The sequence below is a fragment of the Lissotriton helveticus genome, chromosome 5_1 (genome assembly GCF_964261635.1).
Source record: "Lissotriton helveticus chromosome 5_1, aLisHel1.1, whole genome shotgun sequence".
Taxonomy (NCBI): domain Eukaryota; kingdom Metazoa; phylum Chordata; class Amphibia; order Caudata; family Salamandridae; genus Lissotriton; species Lissotriton helveticus.
Genome location: NC_136065.1, coordinates 302,982,745 through 302,996,897, shown reverse-complemented (window position 1 = coordinate 302,996,897; position 14,153 = coordinate 302,982,745). Strand labels below are relative to the sequence as shown.

Sequence of the window (14,153 nt, the reverse complement as noted above, 5' to 3'; positions counted from 1 at the left end):
TCACATGTTGGCAGGGAACCCGGTAGATTACCTATCCCAGCACCCCCCAGACCGAATCAGTCAGGGACAGGAGAGACACAGAGGCAGCAGATAGGTTCATGAGTATGGTGTTGCATGCCGCCAAACCTGCAGCCATGTACCTAGAAGACATTTGATTGGCCACTGCCTGAGGCATTTGCCGGCAGAAGGCCATTCAAGTGCTTAAACGTCACCAATGTAAGTGATTCCAAAATGGTGCCCATCAGTGGAACCCCTACCGACCAAGCAGTGATGTTGCATCTCTGGAGGGTGAGGGAGGAGCTCAGCACTATGGAGTAGTACTGTGTGGCCGACAGTTAGTGGTGCTTTAAGCGCTGTGGGAAAGAGGGCCTGGCAAATCAAGGAGCTGCCAAGACAAAGGTAAGATTTCATCTAAAAGTGTGGTTCCCATGAATAGTTGGAATGGTGAATGAGATGGTAAAGGCCTGCCATCCATGTCAGATCAATGGTGACCCTCCTCACCAAGCACCAGTTCAAGTAGAATAACCCAGATTGGAACTATGAAGCGTGGATTTTGGCAGCTTCCCAGATGGGCGGCAGGTGGTAGTCCTTGTTGACAACTATTCCAAATATCCTGTGGTCGAAGTAACGGCTTCGACCACATTTACGAGAATCTGGGCCATTCTAGGGAAGGTGTTTGCCACATTTGGCCTGCTTCAAGCCATAAAGACAGACAACGGGCCATGGTTTCAGAGCCATGAGTTCAGGCAATACCTCCAGTTCCTAGGGATAGCTCACTGGAGGATCACCCACAAGTGTCCGCAGGCCAATGGAAATACCTAAAGGTTCGTGCGAAATGTAAACGAAAAGGTCAGGATTGTCGTGTCTCAGAAGAACTTTTTGTTAAGCTATAGAACCCCCCTCAACCCCCACAGTACAACAGTCTGCTCACTCATATCCCTGCTGTTCCAAAGACCTGTATGGGACAGCATTCTCAGAGGACCAGGCTGGAGTCCCGAGGAGGTTGATGCACCAGCCGTCCAGCCAAAAGAAAGGCGGCCACAACCGTGCCAGAAGAAGAGTCCCAGTCATGAGCCCTCAGCTACAGATCGGACACCAGGTAATCATCCGTGTCCAGTGCCATGGATGGAAGTGCAGGACGCCGTTCGAGAGAGATCCATGGCAGGTCACTGGACAGAAGGGCGCAAAGATAACTGCCTCCCGAAGACAGGAGACAATAACCAGTATTGCGTTGTGGTTCAAACCAGTGAAGTCAACTGTTGCTGTGGACAGGCAAAATGAAGTGTAAAGAAGTATGGAGGTAGCAGATGAGTGGGAGAACAGTCCTGTCGCACGACCCTGCTCTGCGTCCCACTTCACCTTGGAGAGATGAAGCTGCACCCATTTTGAGCTCAAGGGAAGAGGCACGACTCCAGGGCCGAGCCAACATGGACCAGATACCTTTGAGACAGTGACAGGAGGAAGGGTGGCGGTTCGGAGATACAACTTCAGGCCCAATCCAAGGCTCAATCAGGACTTAAGTTACTTTATTCAATAAGGTAGATACCATGAAGACTGACCAAACGAAGGTGATGTCCCTGGTGGCTGTAGAGTGCCACCCAGCCTCTACTATTGAATACATCCAGTTCTCACTCCAAGGTCCGAGGAAATAAACAAAGGGTCAAATGGTCGCTGGAGGCCGCTGCTGACAAATAAATTAATTGTTTGGTGTTGTACGTATATGACGCTGCACCTAGCAGCCTACCTGCGCTCCTGCCAGCCAGAACATGCCGCTATACTGGCGGCGAGGACGGGGCAACCCTGCCTGCTTTGCTGGTGAGCCACAGAAGGCTCTGCATCGTGGAAGAGTGCTTGGCTGAAGTTGATCACCCTCAGCATTGCCTGGTGGCCCCTGTGATCGGGTGCCAGCATGAAGCGCGAGTCCGCGCGCTGTCCCCCAGTGTCTGTGGAGCAGGATTCCAGCGCCTCCGTGGTCTGACTGCACAGCTGCAGCTGAAAGAGACCCACCTCCCAGCCTGGTGCTGCCTTGGTCCATGTGGCCTAGCCGCCACTGACCTGCTCACGGCTTCCTACATTCACACACAAGGTGCTCCTGCTCCCACCAGCCGTGCAGCTGCCTAAGGCTATCACCGGCCACGGCCCACCTTCTCCCCTGCATCGGCCTCTTGCGGCCTGGACCACATGTGGACTGCTTGGAGGCCATCTCACTCATGGAGAAGGGGAAGTCTAAATAATGTGGCCCGGTCGCAGTACGATGAGCTGCCTGAATCGACCGTGGCATGCATCTCCCCATTGGGGGGGGAGGGCAAGAGTGGTAGCCTATGACCTCTCCCAAGATGTTCAGAGGAGCAGACAGACCAGCAACTCCAGCAGATAACCCAATTCAGGCAGAGACATCCAGGCAATAGAACACATTTAACAGGGACAAGAATAGAATGAGGAAGGAACGTCATTAAGAAATACCTGGAAAGATGCACATGATAAGTGGGAAAAAAGGGGACGACGGCACACGCCTCAGCCCGCCTGATAACAACACTGCTGCACAGTCTACCTCCAACCACCGGTGCCCCCAAATGCCGTCAAAGTGACAGCCTGAGCAAAGAACTGAAGGAACAGTTCCTTACTAGCATGAGTGTGCAACAGCAACAAAACCAAGGTCACCCTGACCCAACCCTATATGCATATGCCTCAGTAACTCTGTTGCCACCTTTTAGTGAACTGTCGGACTCAGTCGCACAACGATGCTGCTCATGGATCGGACAACTACAGCATTATTTCGGCGCCATGCAGAAAATGGCCGGGCCGTAAAGAGATCACTACTCATGCCTTTTGGAGGGGCAGAGTTCTATGAACTATTTGAAAAACTACCAAACACGGGTGATGATGCTGATTAGGATGCTGCAATGACTACATTAAACAGGCATTTTGACCCACAGCTCAATCCCAATTATGAGCGCTTCAAGCTGCGCCAAACTACAAACGAACACAGAGTCGGTCGACATGTTCTATAACTAGCAAGCACCTGCATAAACATCAATCAGCAGGAGACACGAGTACAAATAATACAAGGATGCAGGTCAGCCGTGCTATGACAGCTCATCCTGAGCTAGCCAAGCATCTTGCTGGAGGACATCCTAATCTTGGCACTGTCCCATGAACTGTAGAATAACCGGATTGAAGATATGGAAGCAACCCTGGGCAAGTGAGTCATCGCCCCCCGGATCCCAAAAGTGTCCTCGCATCAAGGAAGAATGAGTCAACGCTGTGCAGAGAAGCAAAGGCCTGGCATGGCATGCTGAAAACCCCAAACCAAGTGGGAGCTGTGGAAACTGCGGCCTAGAGCATAAGATCCCTGGAATGTGCCCAGCCAAATGGAAGACATGCTCGCAGTGCAGGAAAGCCAATCACTTCGCAAAAGTGTGCCGGAGTGGGAGACTGAGGCCCAACGCCGAATATCTGAGGAAAGCATTTGCAGCCCTGCATCAGTTATTGCCCGAAGACACAGCTGAAGCTGATGCACCCAGCCAGATGAGGAGTACGACGTCTTCGTGGTATCCTTTGCTGGAAGAGCGGGCTTCAAGAGGCAGCCACCTCCAATGTGAATGGTGGTAGTAAGAGGCCCTCCTGGTAAAGCACTCATCGATACTGGAGCCTCTGTAAATGTAATGGACTCTGAGCAGTTCGAAAGGCTAGTGCCGCGTCTGCTCCTATCACCCAGCTGGGCTAAGATCTATGCTTATGGCAGGACAGAACCGCTACGTCTCTGAGGTACCATAGATGTAGATATCAAGCGTGATGGACGCTTGACAAGAGGGACGTTCAACGTCCCGGAAGGTGGAAAAGGCATGCTGCTTGGTTGCCACACGGCCGAAGATCTTGAGCTGGTGTTTTTAGCAAGGCAAATTTATGAGCCACATTGCATGCTCCCTGCTCCCAGAGTTCCCGCAACTGTTCACAGGCCCGGAGAAGTTGAAGGGCGAACAGGTCAAACTGCACATCAATGACTCCATCAAACTCACAGCTCTAAGGCACCGGAGAGTCCCCTCCCACCTGAGGCCACAGGTGGAGCGTGTGCTGCAAGCATTCGAGGAGCAGGGGGTTATTGAAAAGGTGACTGCTCCCACGCCCTGGGTCTCCCCACTTGTTACTGTACCGAAGCCGAAACAGCCAGGAGCCATATGGCTGTCTGTAGACATGAGGTTCCCAAATCAAACCATTTGTCGAGAGCGCCACATAACACAAATGATGGACAACATTGTGGCAGATCTCAAAGGGGCAAAATGGTTCTAGAAGCTGGATCTTAACTCCGGTTATCACCAGTTAGAACGTGCCCCAAAATGCCACTACATCACGTTTTCTATGCATGTAGGACTCAGGCGATACAGGAGACTCTATATCCCTTCCATCTCTTAAGAGTTTGTAGATAATGGCTCACACTACCTGAAAGGAACACACACAGTCCGGGAGCCGGGTTCGGCCGGAAGCCATACTGTCATAAAGTGTCTCATAATGTATCCACTTCTCTCTCTGAGGGCTGGGCGCGATCTGGGAATTACATATAGGGGCAAATGGTCGCTCGAGGACATTGCCCACACGAAAACTAATTGTGTGGTTTCGTAGTATATAGAAAAACCAAAGGTGGTGATGAACGGAGCGTTGAAAATACAAACACTCACCCCCAGTCAACTGATCTGGGTTTAATCCATCACCGTTCTTTAGCTCACTCCGCCACCCCAGTTCAGAATAACTAATTGTGTGGTTTCGTAGTATATGTCGCTGGGCCTAGTGGTCTACCCGCGTTCCTGGCAGCCAGCACCCACCGCTACAGTGGTCATGCGGATGCCCATAACATGGTGAGGGATGAGGAGGGCCACCCGGTCTTTCACCGGGCATGATAATCTCTTTCTGTATCATTGTCAGCCTCTAATGATTTCTATGTCTGCCCTGTCCTGATTTTTCCTTGTCAAACTCTGGCCACCATAGCGACATAACATACTCATATCATAAAATTACGTACCAGTTACGGTGAAATCAAGATGAGATATACACAGTTGTTGACTTTTACCCCGCACTAAGTTATATTTCGTTATGCTCCTGATGCCTTTTTGCGCATTGGGAGAACACCTCCTTTCTAAGGCGGCAGCCCTATTATACTTTACCGGAAGTTGAATTATTTGTCTTTCTTCTATTTCATCGTCCTCAGGCCGTTTGTTTTTCCTGGTTCCGTGCACGGTTGATGTTGTCTGGCTGTGACTCCTCCCCCTAAGGAACCGGCGAGGGAGCTGATTGGTTGCGGGGTGTGGCACTGGGACCCTTCTGAATGGAGCCGGTCAGGGCCCGAGCTAGGTTGCCAGTCGCACTTTGACAGCAGGAGGAGCTGGCTGGCGCGAGCCGCGCCCACCATATGCGGCCGGGAGGGGCCGGCTTGCTGTGGCTGTACAGCGGCTTGAGCGGCAGGAGGGGCTTGGAGGTGAGTGGCGCACGAGGGGTCTGACTGGCGACCTTGCGTGAGAGGCGGATACCACTACCATCCATTATTAGCCCCTTATCGGAAACCAGTGAGAAGAAACTCCCTGGTTAACGCCAGCCTCTCTCCGGCAGCTGTTGTCCTTTTAGACGCACCCTTAATCGATGACAGTCTTCTTCCCACATATTCTAACAAAATGATGATGTAGCACATTCCACAGCTGAATCATCCAACTGTGTCTGAATGTTAGGAGTGTATTTCCCGCAAATCAACGGTAATCGTTTTAATGATCTAGGAAAGTTTCAAGTGTGACACCAGAGACTTTTTAGGTCACTCGGGCGGTGACACGTAAAGGGAAGGAGACCCTCTCACCCCATGACCTAACAGCCAAGGACATCAGTAATTCTGCAGTCGACACCTCAACTATCACAGGAGGGAAGTCCCACAATAATCTGGCAGCTGTGCACAAAAATGTAGTTCTCCCTGGGGTAAACAATGCCTGGGGACTACCACCATCCGAATGGCAACCCTGGCTATATCAATAGCGGCCCCGTGATTCTTATTTTGCCGTGTTTTATATTGCGCGAGCTTCCTTTAGTGCTTTCCATAAGCATCAGATTAAATCACACAAGGTTATACATCTGGGGTGTCCAATCTTTTCTGCAGTAAGAGCTACTTCAACATTTTAAATGTTTTTACACATCTATTAAATAAACGGAAAAAAAATTATTAGGCTGTGGTGCACACCGGAGAGCTACTTTACAGGTCGTTTGAGACCTATCAGTAGCTCAAGCCCAACTTGTTGGAGAAACCTGTTAAGTATTTTAAGACACTGGGAGATTTTGCCCAGAATCACAGGATGTTGAGCCAAGGCTGGGACTCGAAACTGGTTCACCAGTTGAGGTGGTCGACCCAACAAATCAACAGGGAGGGAGAGCCAAGCCTAGTGTCTGGCTTGTCTCTTAGAGCCTTTGCACAATCTGAGTCCGTAAAATGTTTGTCATGTAAATCATGCACCAAACATCATGTAGAATACAATAAAGTCTATTCAAAGTAAAAAAAAAAAACTTTAACAAGCGACAACTTTGACATTAAATTAGTCACGTTATAGGTTCATTGAGAGGTAGTGAAGAAAAAGGGAGATTGACAAAATAGAATATTTTCCTAAGATTACAGCGTTTGGTTTTCTGGTTTCACTTTACACAAATCACCCACTAAATGGGTATCAATTTGTCTCTCTGGTTTTTAACCCAAAAAGTTAATGCTTTATTTTTAACATTGTGAACAAGGGTTGCAGGCAGAAACCACAGCTCGTTTTGGGCTCAAGGTTCCAAGTAGACTTCGAACCGAGCCAGAGCCCGTCTTTATTCCTCAGTTCTCAAGTTGGCTGCTGTTTGTTACGTCCCATCTCCTCCCCATGATCTAAATGCCAGTTGCTCCCCCTGGCCTATATCTATTCCTACTGATCTGTGATAGCAGGATTCCTCTGATAATGTAACAGTGCAAGTGCACTTCCTGCATAATATGTAATATTTGTGCACACTGTCTTTCCATGACAAAGAGTTCCTCACTAATCTAACAGTTACCCACTAACCAACACGAGACTAGCCCATCCAATGTGTATTCTAATAAAGAAACTCCTGACTGCCATATACTTTGCCAGACGGAACAGAAAATGAGTAATTGGACAGCAAGTCTTTAATAACATAACAGACTCCCTTATAGTATACAGGAAAGATACTACTCTCACCATATTCACCACATTAGGCCCCCCAGTGTTCTATTGTAATATAAGCCCCATCCAGTAATCCGACAGCCAAGGGTCCGTTTATTTTTACAGCACACTAGTCATCCATGTCCCCCTTTTATCTGACAGCAAGGACACTAATAAATTATCACAGGAATCTTCCTCACCCACCATGTAATCTGTGTCGGCATGGGACCCCAATACATTTAGCACACGCCATAACTCAACATCCTGGAACCCCTATTACAAAGATTATTATAGTGGAAGCCATACTAGAAAGGGGCATGCTGTTCTTTTGTCAGGCGTTCTGGAGGAGGACAGAAGGGTCGCTCATTGAACTTCAAATTAAAATACCACACAAGTAAATACAACCAGAAGATTTAGAAAAAAGGTCTAATGATAGACAAGAGACGTGACCAAAAGGACAAGTCCAAACTGGTCACGATTTCAGAGGTTAAAAGAAGTAAGGCAGAGGCTGTATGTGAAGTGTATTTGGCAAAGCGGCATGAAACATGAAAGTCAGAGAAAAGATACAGATACAGAAGGAAAAGGACACGTTGGTTTGAATATGCCATAGCCACGTCGCTGAATCGGTTAACTGAAGTGGTAGAATTGTCATGTTAGAGAAGGTGGCTATAGGTAGAAGGACAGTAAAAGCTGACAGTGCTGAGGACTGGAAGCACTGATGAAGATCAGATGAAGAAGAAAAACAAGGTGCATGCTTCACAAAAGAGAGAATCCTCCTTGATGTGGCACATTGAAAGGGAGGGAACTCGCCAGCGACAATTGTGATACCTCTGAAAATATTTAAGGGCCTTACAGAGGTAGAAACAGCACCACTAAAATCCATCTTCACAGTTCTTTGGAATTAGAAAAGGTTGTGGGGGACTCAAGAGATACTGATGCAAGCCCTCCAAACCAAAAGGGATCAGGCGGGCACCAAATGGCTAGTCAGCCTGACTTAAGTGGGGGGAGATATTTCTGGCGGCCACCTTTGCTTTATCTATTCAGATTCAATGATTATCAACCTCCTACTTACATGGTAGCTAGCACAGCACACACCCAAGCAACCTATAACGTATACCAAAAGGTAAGGTTTTTGTATATTTGCCCACATCAATGTCATAAAATGAAAATTTTACATTATGTCATAACCTCCATTAAGTCTTGAAAGTGCTCTGGAAAGAGCACAATGGTGTTGGCAACCCATGACAAGCCTTACAACAACAGCCTCTACAACAAATAATGAGATAACCAAATAATAATAGAAGTTTTGTCTGCTTCCTGAAACATAGTATAAAACAGAAATGCACACTCCCACATCGTTACTTAAAACATGATGGAGACATTATATTGTTGGAATGACTGATAAAGACTTGCCATGGTCTTCATCAGCATGATTGTAACAGCTTACGTTTGCAAATCTGAGACGTTTTTTAAAAATAAATAACATTGATTTCTTCCATTGGGTGAGGTGAAATACAAGATGCTTGTTAATAATTTAATCTGCCTGGTCATGATAGACCTTTTACTAAACTGGATTACCAATTCTTTGTATGTCATGGTGTTGGTAAAGAGTTTATTGTGAAAAAAGGGATATTTTTTCTGTTACATTCTTTTGGTTCTGTGTTTTAATTGAACTATGAACCATAAAATTACAAACTCATCGAGTCACGTTCACCTACGGATAGGATAGCTCCTGTATTGAAGCATTGAACATGAGATTAACTTTCAAATCCAGCAAAAAGTATTCAGCTAACTATCTAGTTTTAAAACAAAAACTGTAACCTAAACATGCCCCTCGTCCTCCAATCCGTTTCACTCGTTAACTTGCATTTTTTAAGTGGTAACACCATATTTTCAAATTAAGACACACTATAGTAACATCTTTTGAATGTAATCTGAACCATCTTAATGTGGGAGCCTTCCAGTGATCTATTATCCCAACACTAACCATTTTACATCTCCACTCCATGCCCCAAATTTGCAGAGAAGACGGTCATCTTGTTAAACCAAAGCTTCAACATAGCTCTTAATGCTGTATTTTAGATATCGAGCCCATTCTTTACATTTCTACAGTTCACCACTTTGGGGATGCCTCAGCCTGCACACACCTACTTCATCCTCATCCTCCTATTATAAAAAGAACCTGCATTGTCTAACATTTCGTACGTTTGAACATTTTATCAGCTAAAAATCCTCACAGAAAGAACATTAAGGTTATAGTAACCGTTCCTACTTGTTTTTAATAAATTACATGTTATTAGTTTCTTTTAACCAATAGGCAACCACAGTGATACATGTCAGCAGGGTTACATGTGCCTTTATATTTCAGTTATGTATTAGATCATCAGATATGCCCCCACCCATTATCTCGCATTACAATAAGCTGCTTTTTTGTTACTGAGTTATGAACTCAGTGAAAAAGTGCTAGTCTTGGAGTTCAATTTGAGTTTGTAACTTAATGTGACGTGAGTCAATTGAATTGACCGTACCATTTGTTTCAGTACTTTCCGAAATGCTATCTTATAGAAACTTGTAGGTAAGGTATGGCAATAAGTACATAGATCTATACTCTTGTTAATAAATCACTGGATGGTAGGTGTGTGATTTAGAAACGTTGGGAGAGTGAATGATGAGGCATTGGTTTGAGTTCAGCGTAGCTTCATATAAAGCCCCACTTAGAAATTAGGCATCAAAGCTCAATAAAAGAAAGAGCCTCTTTGAGTTTTTAACATCATGTGACTTCAAAGTGACGAAACACTGTCAGTAGTAGAGCAAGATGGAAAGGTGCAACCAATAGAATAAAAGAGAGGAAGAATTATGACTATACCCCTTCCCTCTGGAGCCTCAGCTGAAGTATTGTGCAAAGTTCACAAGGCACTGAGGTATTGTGTTCAAAACATGTGCCTATAGCTCCTAGAGGATAAAAAAAGACGACGCATTCCATATACCAATGACCAACATGAGATACACTAATGACCAACATGAAGCTTGGGTTAAACCAAGGGACCTTGAACATGAGATCTAATAATTACATCTGTTATGCTTGCGAGGAAAGGAGAAGATGAGGACGTTAAGAAAGAAAGACGGATATGTTGGCTATTTGTTATGTGCATGGTATAAACCTGATTGGTTTAATTAGACCTAAATGCTTGAATGGAATAAACACAGCTGTAAGAATCTGCAGTTTTTTAAGAGAACAGAGCTCCAAGATCCACAATTCACACGTTTGGAAGGTTAGCATAAGGAATATTTTTGTCATGGCAAATTTAGTTGATGGATGCAACAACCTTTGCATTTAGGATGGAGAAATATATTGAACAGGCACGAATCAATAGTCTTGACTACCCAGTAGTAAAGAGGGAGACCAGACACGAATTGTTTGTCTAGGGTGGTCCAGAAAACGAAGAAACCCTGTTGTCTTACAGTCCTTATCTGCTGTCAATTTCTTTCTGATAGCCATTGAAGGAAAGTCTAGGTAACAATAGCCTGTGTATAGACTAAAAGGCTTGAGTTTTCTCACCGTAGACCACATACATTGACATTCATGCTCTTTGATAGGAATAAATAATTTGTATTGAATCCCTTATGTGTAATGTGTGTAATTCATAGAAGTTGATGAACCTCCTTAGGTTGCAGGGAAGGAGGAAACATGAATAATTGTCATATTTTATAATATCTGCATAGAATGGAGGGATGAGATCAGACGGGTGTGAAACTGGACGGCATTTGTTTCATCAGGCAGTTATATATCCACACCTTGGGATAAGACCTAGCAGGCAAAAATCTCGACCCAGCAATTAATTTGGGGAGTAAGAATGTGCTGCAAGGGTTGTGTTTGAAACAGGAACCAGGGTTTAGACAATACTTTATGTATGTGGAGAATAGGTTAGATCAGGTAATTACTTCTCTGGTCCACTAGTTTATATCAGTTTACTCCCCACCTGGACTCCAGGGTTGGATTAGGCATTTATATATATCAATGGTTCAAATTTTGGATTAAACAGGGGGCTGATCAGATGGGTTTGAAGTAAGATATTTTTTCAAAACAGATAAGTAGAAATAAGTAACCATAGATGGGATAAATAATGTGGGTACAAATGAGGACACGGAGGTCATGTCAATTAAATGTAAGTCAAGACCCAAGTGATAGAGCTGGACACGTCTCCAGGCAGATGTTTAGTTCAGGTTGGTATAAATTCATGCCCAGGAATTGTTAGGCAGGTACCAATCTTGATCCAAAATTAGATCAGAGGTAAGAATCATAGCCAGGTTTGATCAGTCTAATTTGAATCTGGGGCATAGAGTTAGGTTAGGTTGGATCAAATCCAGACCCATGGATCACATCATTTAAAATTAAAGCCACTGTGAAGTATTGGGTAGATGAAGAGTTTATTAGATCCAGGGAAAAATTAGTCTATAGCCCAGAGGTTGTATCAAGTTGGTAAGAATCATGAGCAGAGGATTAAGATCTGGCTGGTAACTAAGTAATACACATTAGTTAAGTCAGACTCCTACAGATCCAGATTTGGGGGTTACATCATATGGATTTTAATCTCAACCCAGTTTAGAGATCACTGTTTACTGCTCTGGACTCAAGAGTTGAATCGATCTAGATATCCTCAAACTACCAAAAGCCTTATGAATGGCTGGTCATGCCCTATATAAATGCCAAATAACAGCAATCTAGAAATATGAGTTAGATCAGGTGGGTGTAATCAGAACACAGGCTTTAAATCAGCATGGAAAAAGTTCAACTCTATCTGACTAAAGACAAATCTAGAGCATAGTTGGGGGTCATGTCGAAGTCAGATTTCTATACATTTGAATTTAAAGGTTAGATGAGACATAAATACATTTGGATGTAGGGATGTGATTAGGCAGGCACCAATTGAGACTGATCCATTTTCATAGCTATGTAAATTATGTCAGTTTCGATTAGTTGCACGTAAATATATTTTATATCCTGGAAATCTGGCATAAATCGGTCCTCCTGGACAATCCTGGCTTAGATCCAACAGACATGAATTCAAACCCAGCCATATATTGGGCAGCAATGGCAAGAACCTGGACTTTGGAGTAAATCTGGCACGTGCAACCATAAGCCCTACATTCTATCACATGTTTAGGAATGCCGATACATGGTCAGATTAAGGGATGCAAACCTTCATTGATGAACAATCATGTAGATCTGAATCTGAACCCTGTTCTCCATCAGGTGGGTATAGATGCACACCCAGGGGTCAGAACAAGCAGGCATCATTTTGGATTCAGGCTTACATTGGTGGGGAGTAGGGTGTCTAGTAGGGCTACAAATCTAGGGTCCAGCTTGGACCAGTAATGTAACAACTCCAGGCTGTATCAATTGAGTGCGATCCTGGGATGTTTGCTCAGGCATTTACAAATCAAAACTATGGCTTACATCAAGTATATCAATTTAGACCCAAGGATTATATCAGAGCGACAATAATTCAGTTCAAGGGTTTAAAGCAGGTTGTAGAAATAGGGACTTTGAGTCTCATTGAGTGAGTACAAATATGGACTCTTGTTTGGATCTGGCCAGTACGAATCTGAACCCTAGCTTGAATCTAATGGATCTAGTTGATCAGGATGGGCACAGGGATTGAATCTTGTGTATGTATGCAAACTCGGGGTCAGATCATCAAAGTACACATTTGAAGCCGGGTTGTGTGGCTATGTCACAAACATGAAGGGTGTGCTTTTTCTGAGAATATGCAGATGGGGTCTTGTAAATTAGACAGTAACAAATAGATATCTGAACCTGTGAGTCATCACAATAGAACCGGTAAGCACTGGCGACAACTCAAGACAATACACTGGTGGTTGTAATGAAAAAGCGACCTGCCCCGCTTCTCATTATGCCTAGACCGAGGAAGTTTGCAACCAAGATGGTTGCCCAGCAAACATATGGTGCTACATGGAGTAGATGAGCATGGGCAGCTCCTTTGATGGGAGCATGAAATAGACTCTGGGTACTCTAGAAGAGAAGAGGGTACCACAAGTGGGCAAGCCATAACTGATTGAGGGAAGCAGAAAAGTGGCGCAGAAATGACTGCTTATTGCAGAATTTGTGAGGTGCCAGAGCAAGAGAGCTATTCAAACACTGAGCTCACCCAGTTTTGGAAGACGTGCGAGCATTGAACAGATGTAGAATTGGGTAGAGAAATCGGGGACAGAAGTTACCCTTCTCTTTTGTGGAAATGTTTATTCAGCTGTATGAGTCAGAAGACAGCATACCCTAACAAATGAAATAAACGCTGAATGGATGGACCCCTGCAGAAATCTTTTTTTTTTTAAGCTGTCTTTATTGGCATATAGAGATTTCATATGGAGAAGTCATTAGAGGAGCGTCAAAGCATAGTGTCCCCATATACCAGCATAATAACCTCTTGAGAGACTAAAAAAACAACTGCAACTAACATACAGGGAGAAGCAATACCACATTCCTATATCTATAGGAACAAAGGATAAAGACTTTGTCGCACGCATCATGCTTGATAACTCCATACAAACAGTATAAGTCCCAGGTACATGACACATTCCGCATTTCAATGATATTCTTTCGTATCTATATAAATACTGAATTAATAGGTCTTAGGTTAGAGATACAGAGACGTAATAGTAGGGGTTCTCAGTGCTCACTTATATATTATTAACACGTCTGTGATATATGCTGATCCTCTGAGTTATAAACATGCAGCCAGGGAAGGAAGAGGCTCCATATATCTTTGGGTCTGGAAGCTGCTAGCATCATTTCCCAGAAGATGGACAACTTTTCCTGGCCGTAAGTTATGTGAAGTATCCAAGACTTGACCGAGGGCCTTACTAATACCCCCTAGCAGATGGCCACCATTCGCTTCGCCAACAGCAGCAACTTAGCTAGCAGCCTTAGGGACCCCACAGGAGCCTCTTTTA

The 14,153-nt window shown here is 44.7% G+C and overlaps 1 protein-coding gene across 2 annotated transcripts in view; it reads left to right on the top strand.

Annotated features, from left to right (window-relative positions):
* Positions 1 to 5,299: 5,299 nt before the first annotated feature.
* Positions 5,300 to 14,153, top strand: part of PIK3CD (phosphatidylinositol-4,5-bisphosphate 3-kinase catalytic subunit delta) — a 628,820-nt gene continuing 619,966 nt past the window's right edge. The window contains exon 1 of one of the 2 annotated variants that reach the window (XM_078642291.1): positions 5,300 to 5,470. The gene's annotated coding sequence lies outside the window, so the exon portion shown is untranslated. The remainder of the gene's footprint in view (positions 5,471 to 14,153) is intronic. The other variant, XM_078642292.1, reaches the window with a different exon arrangement.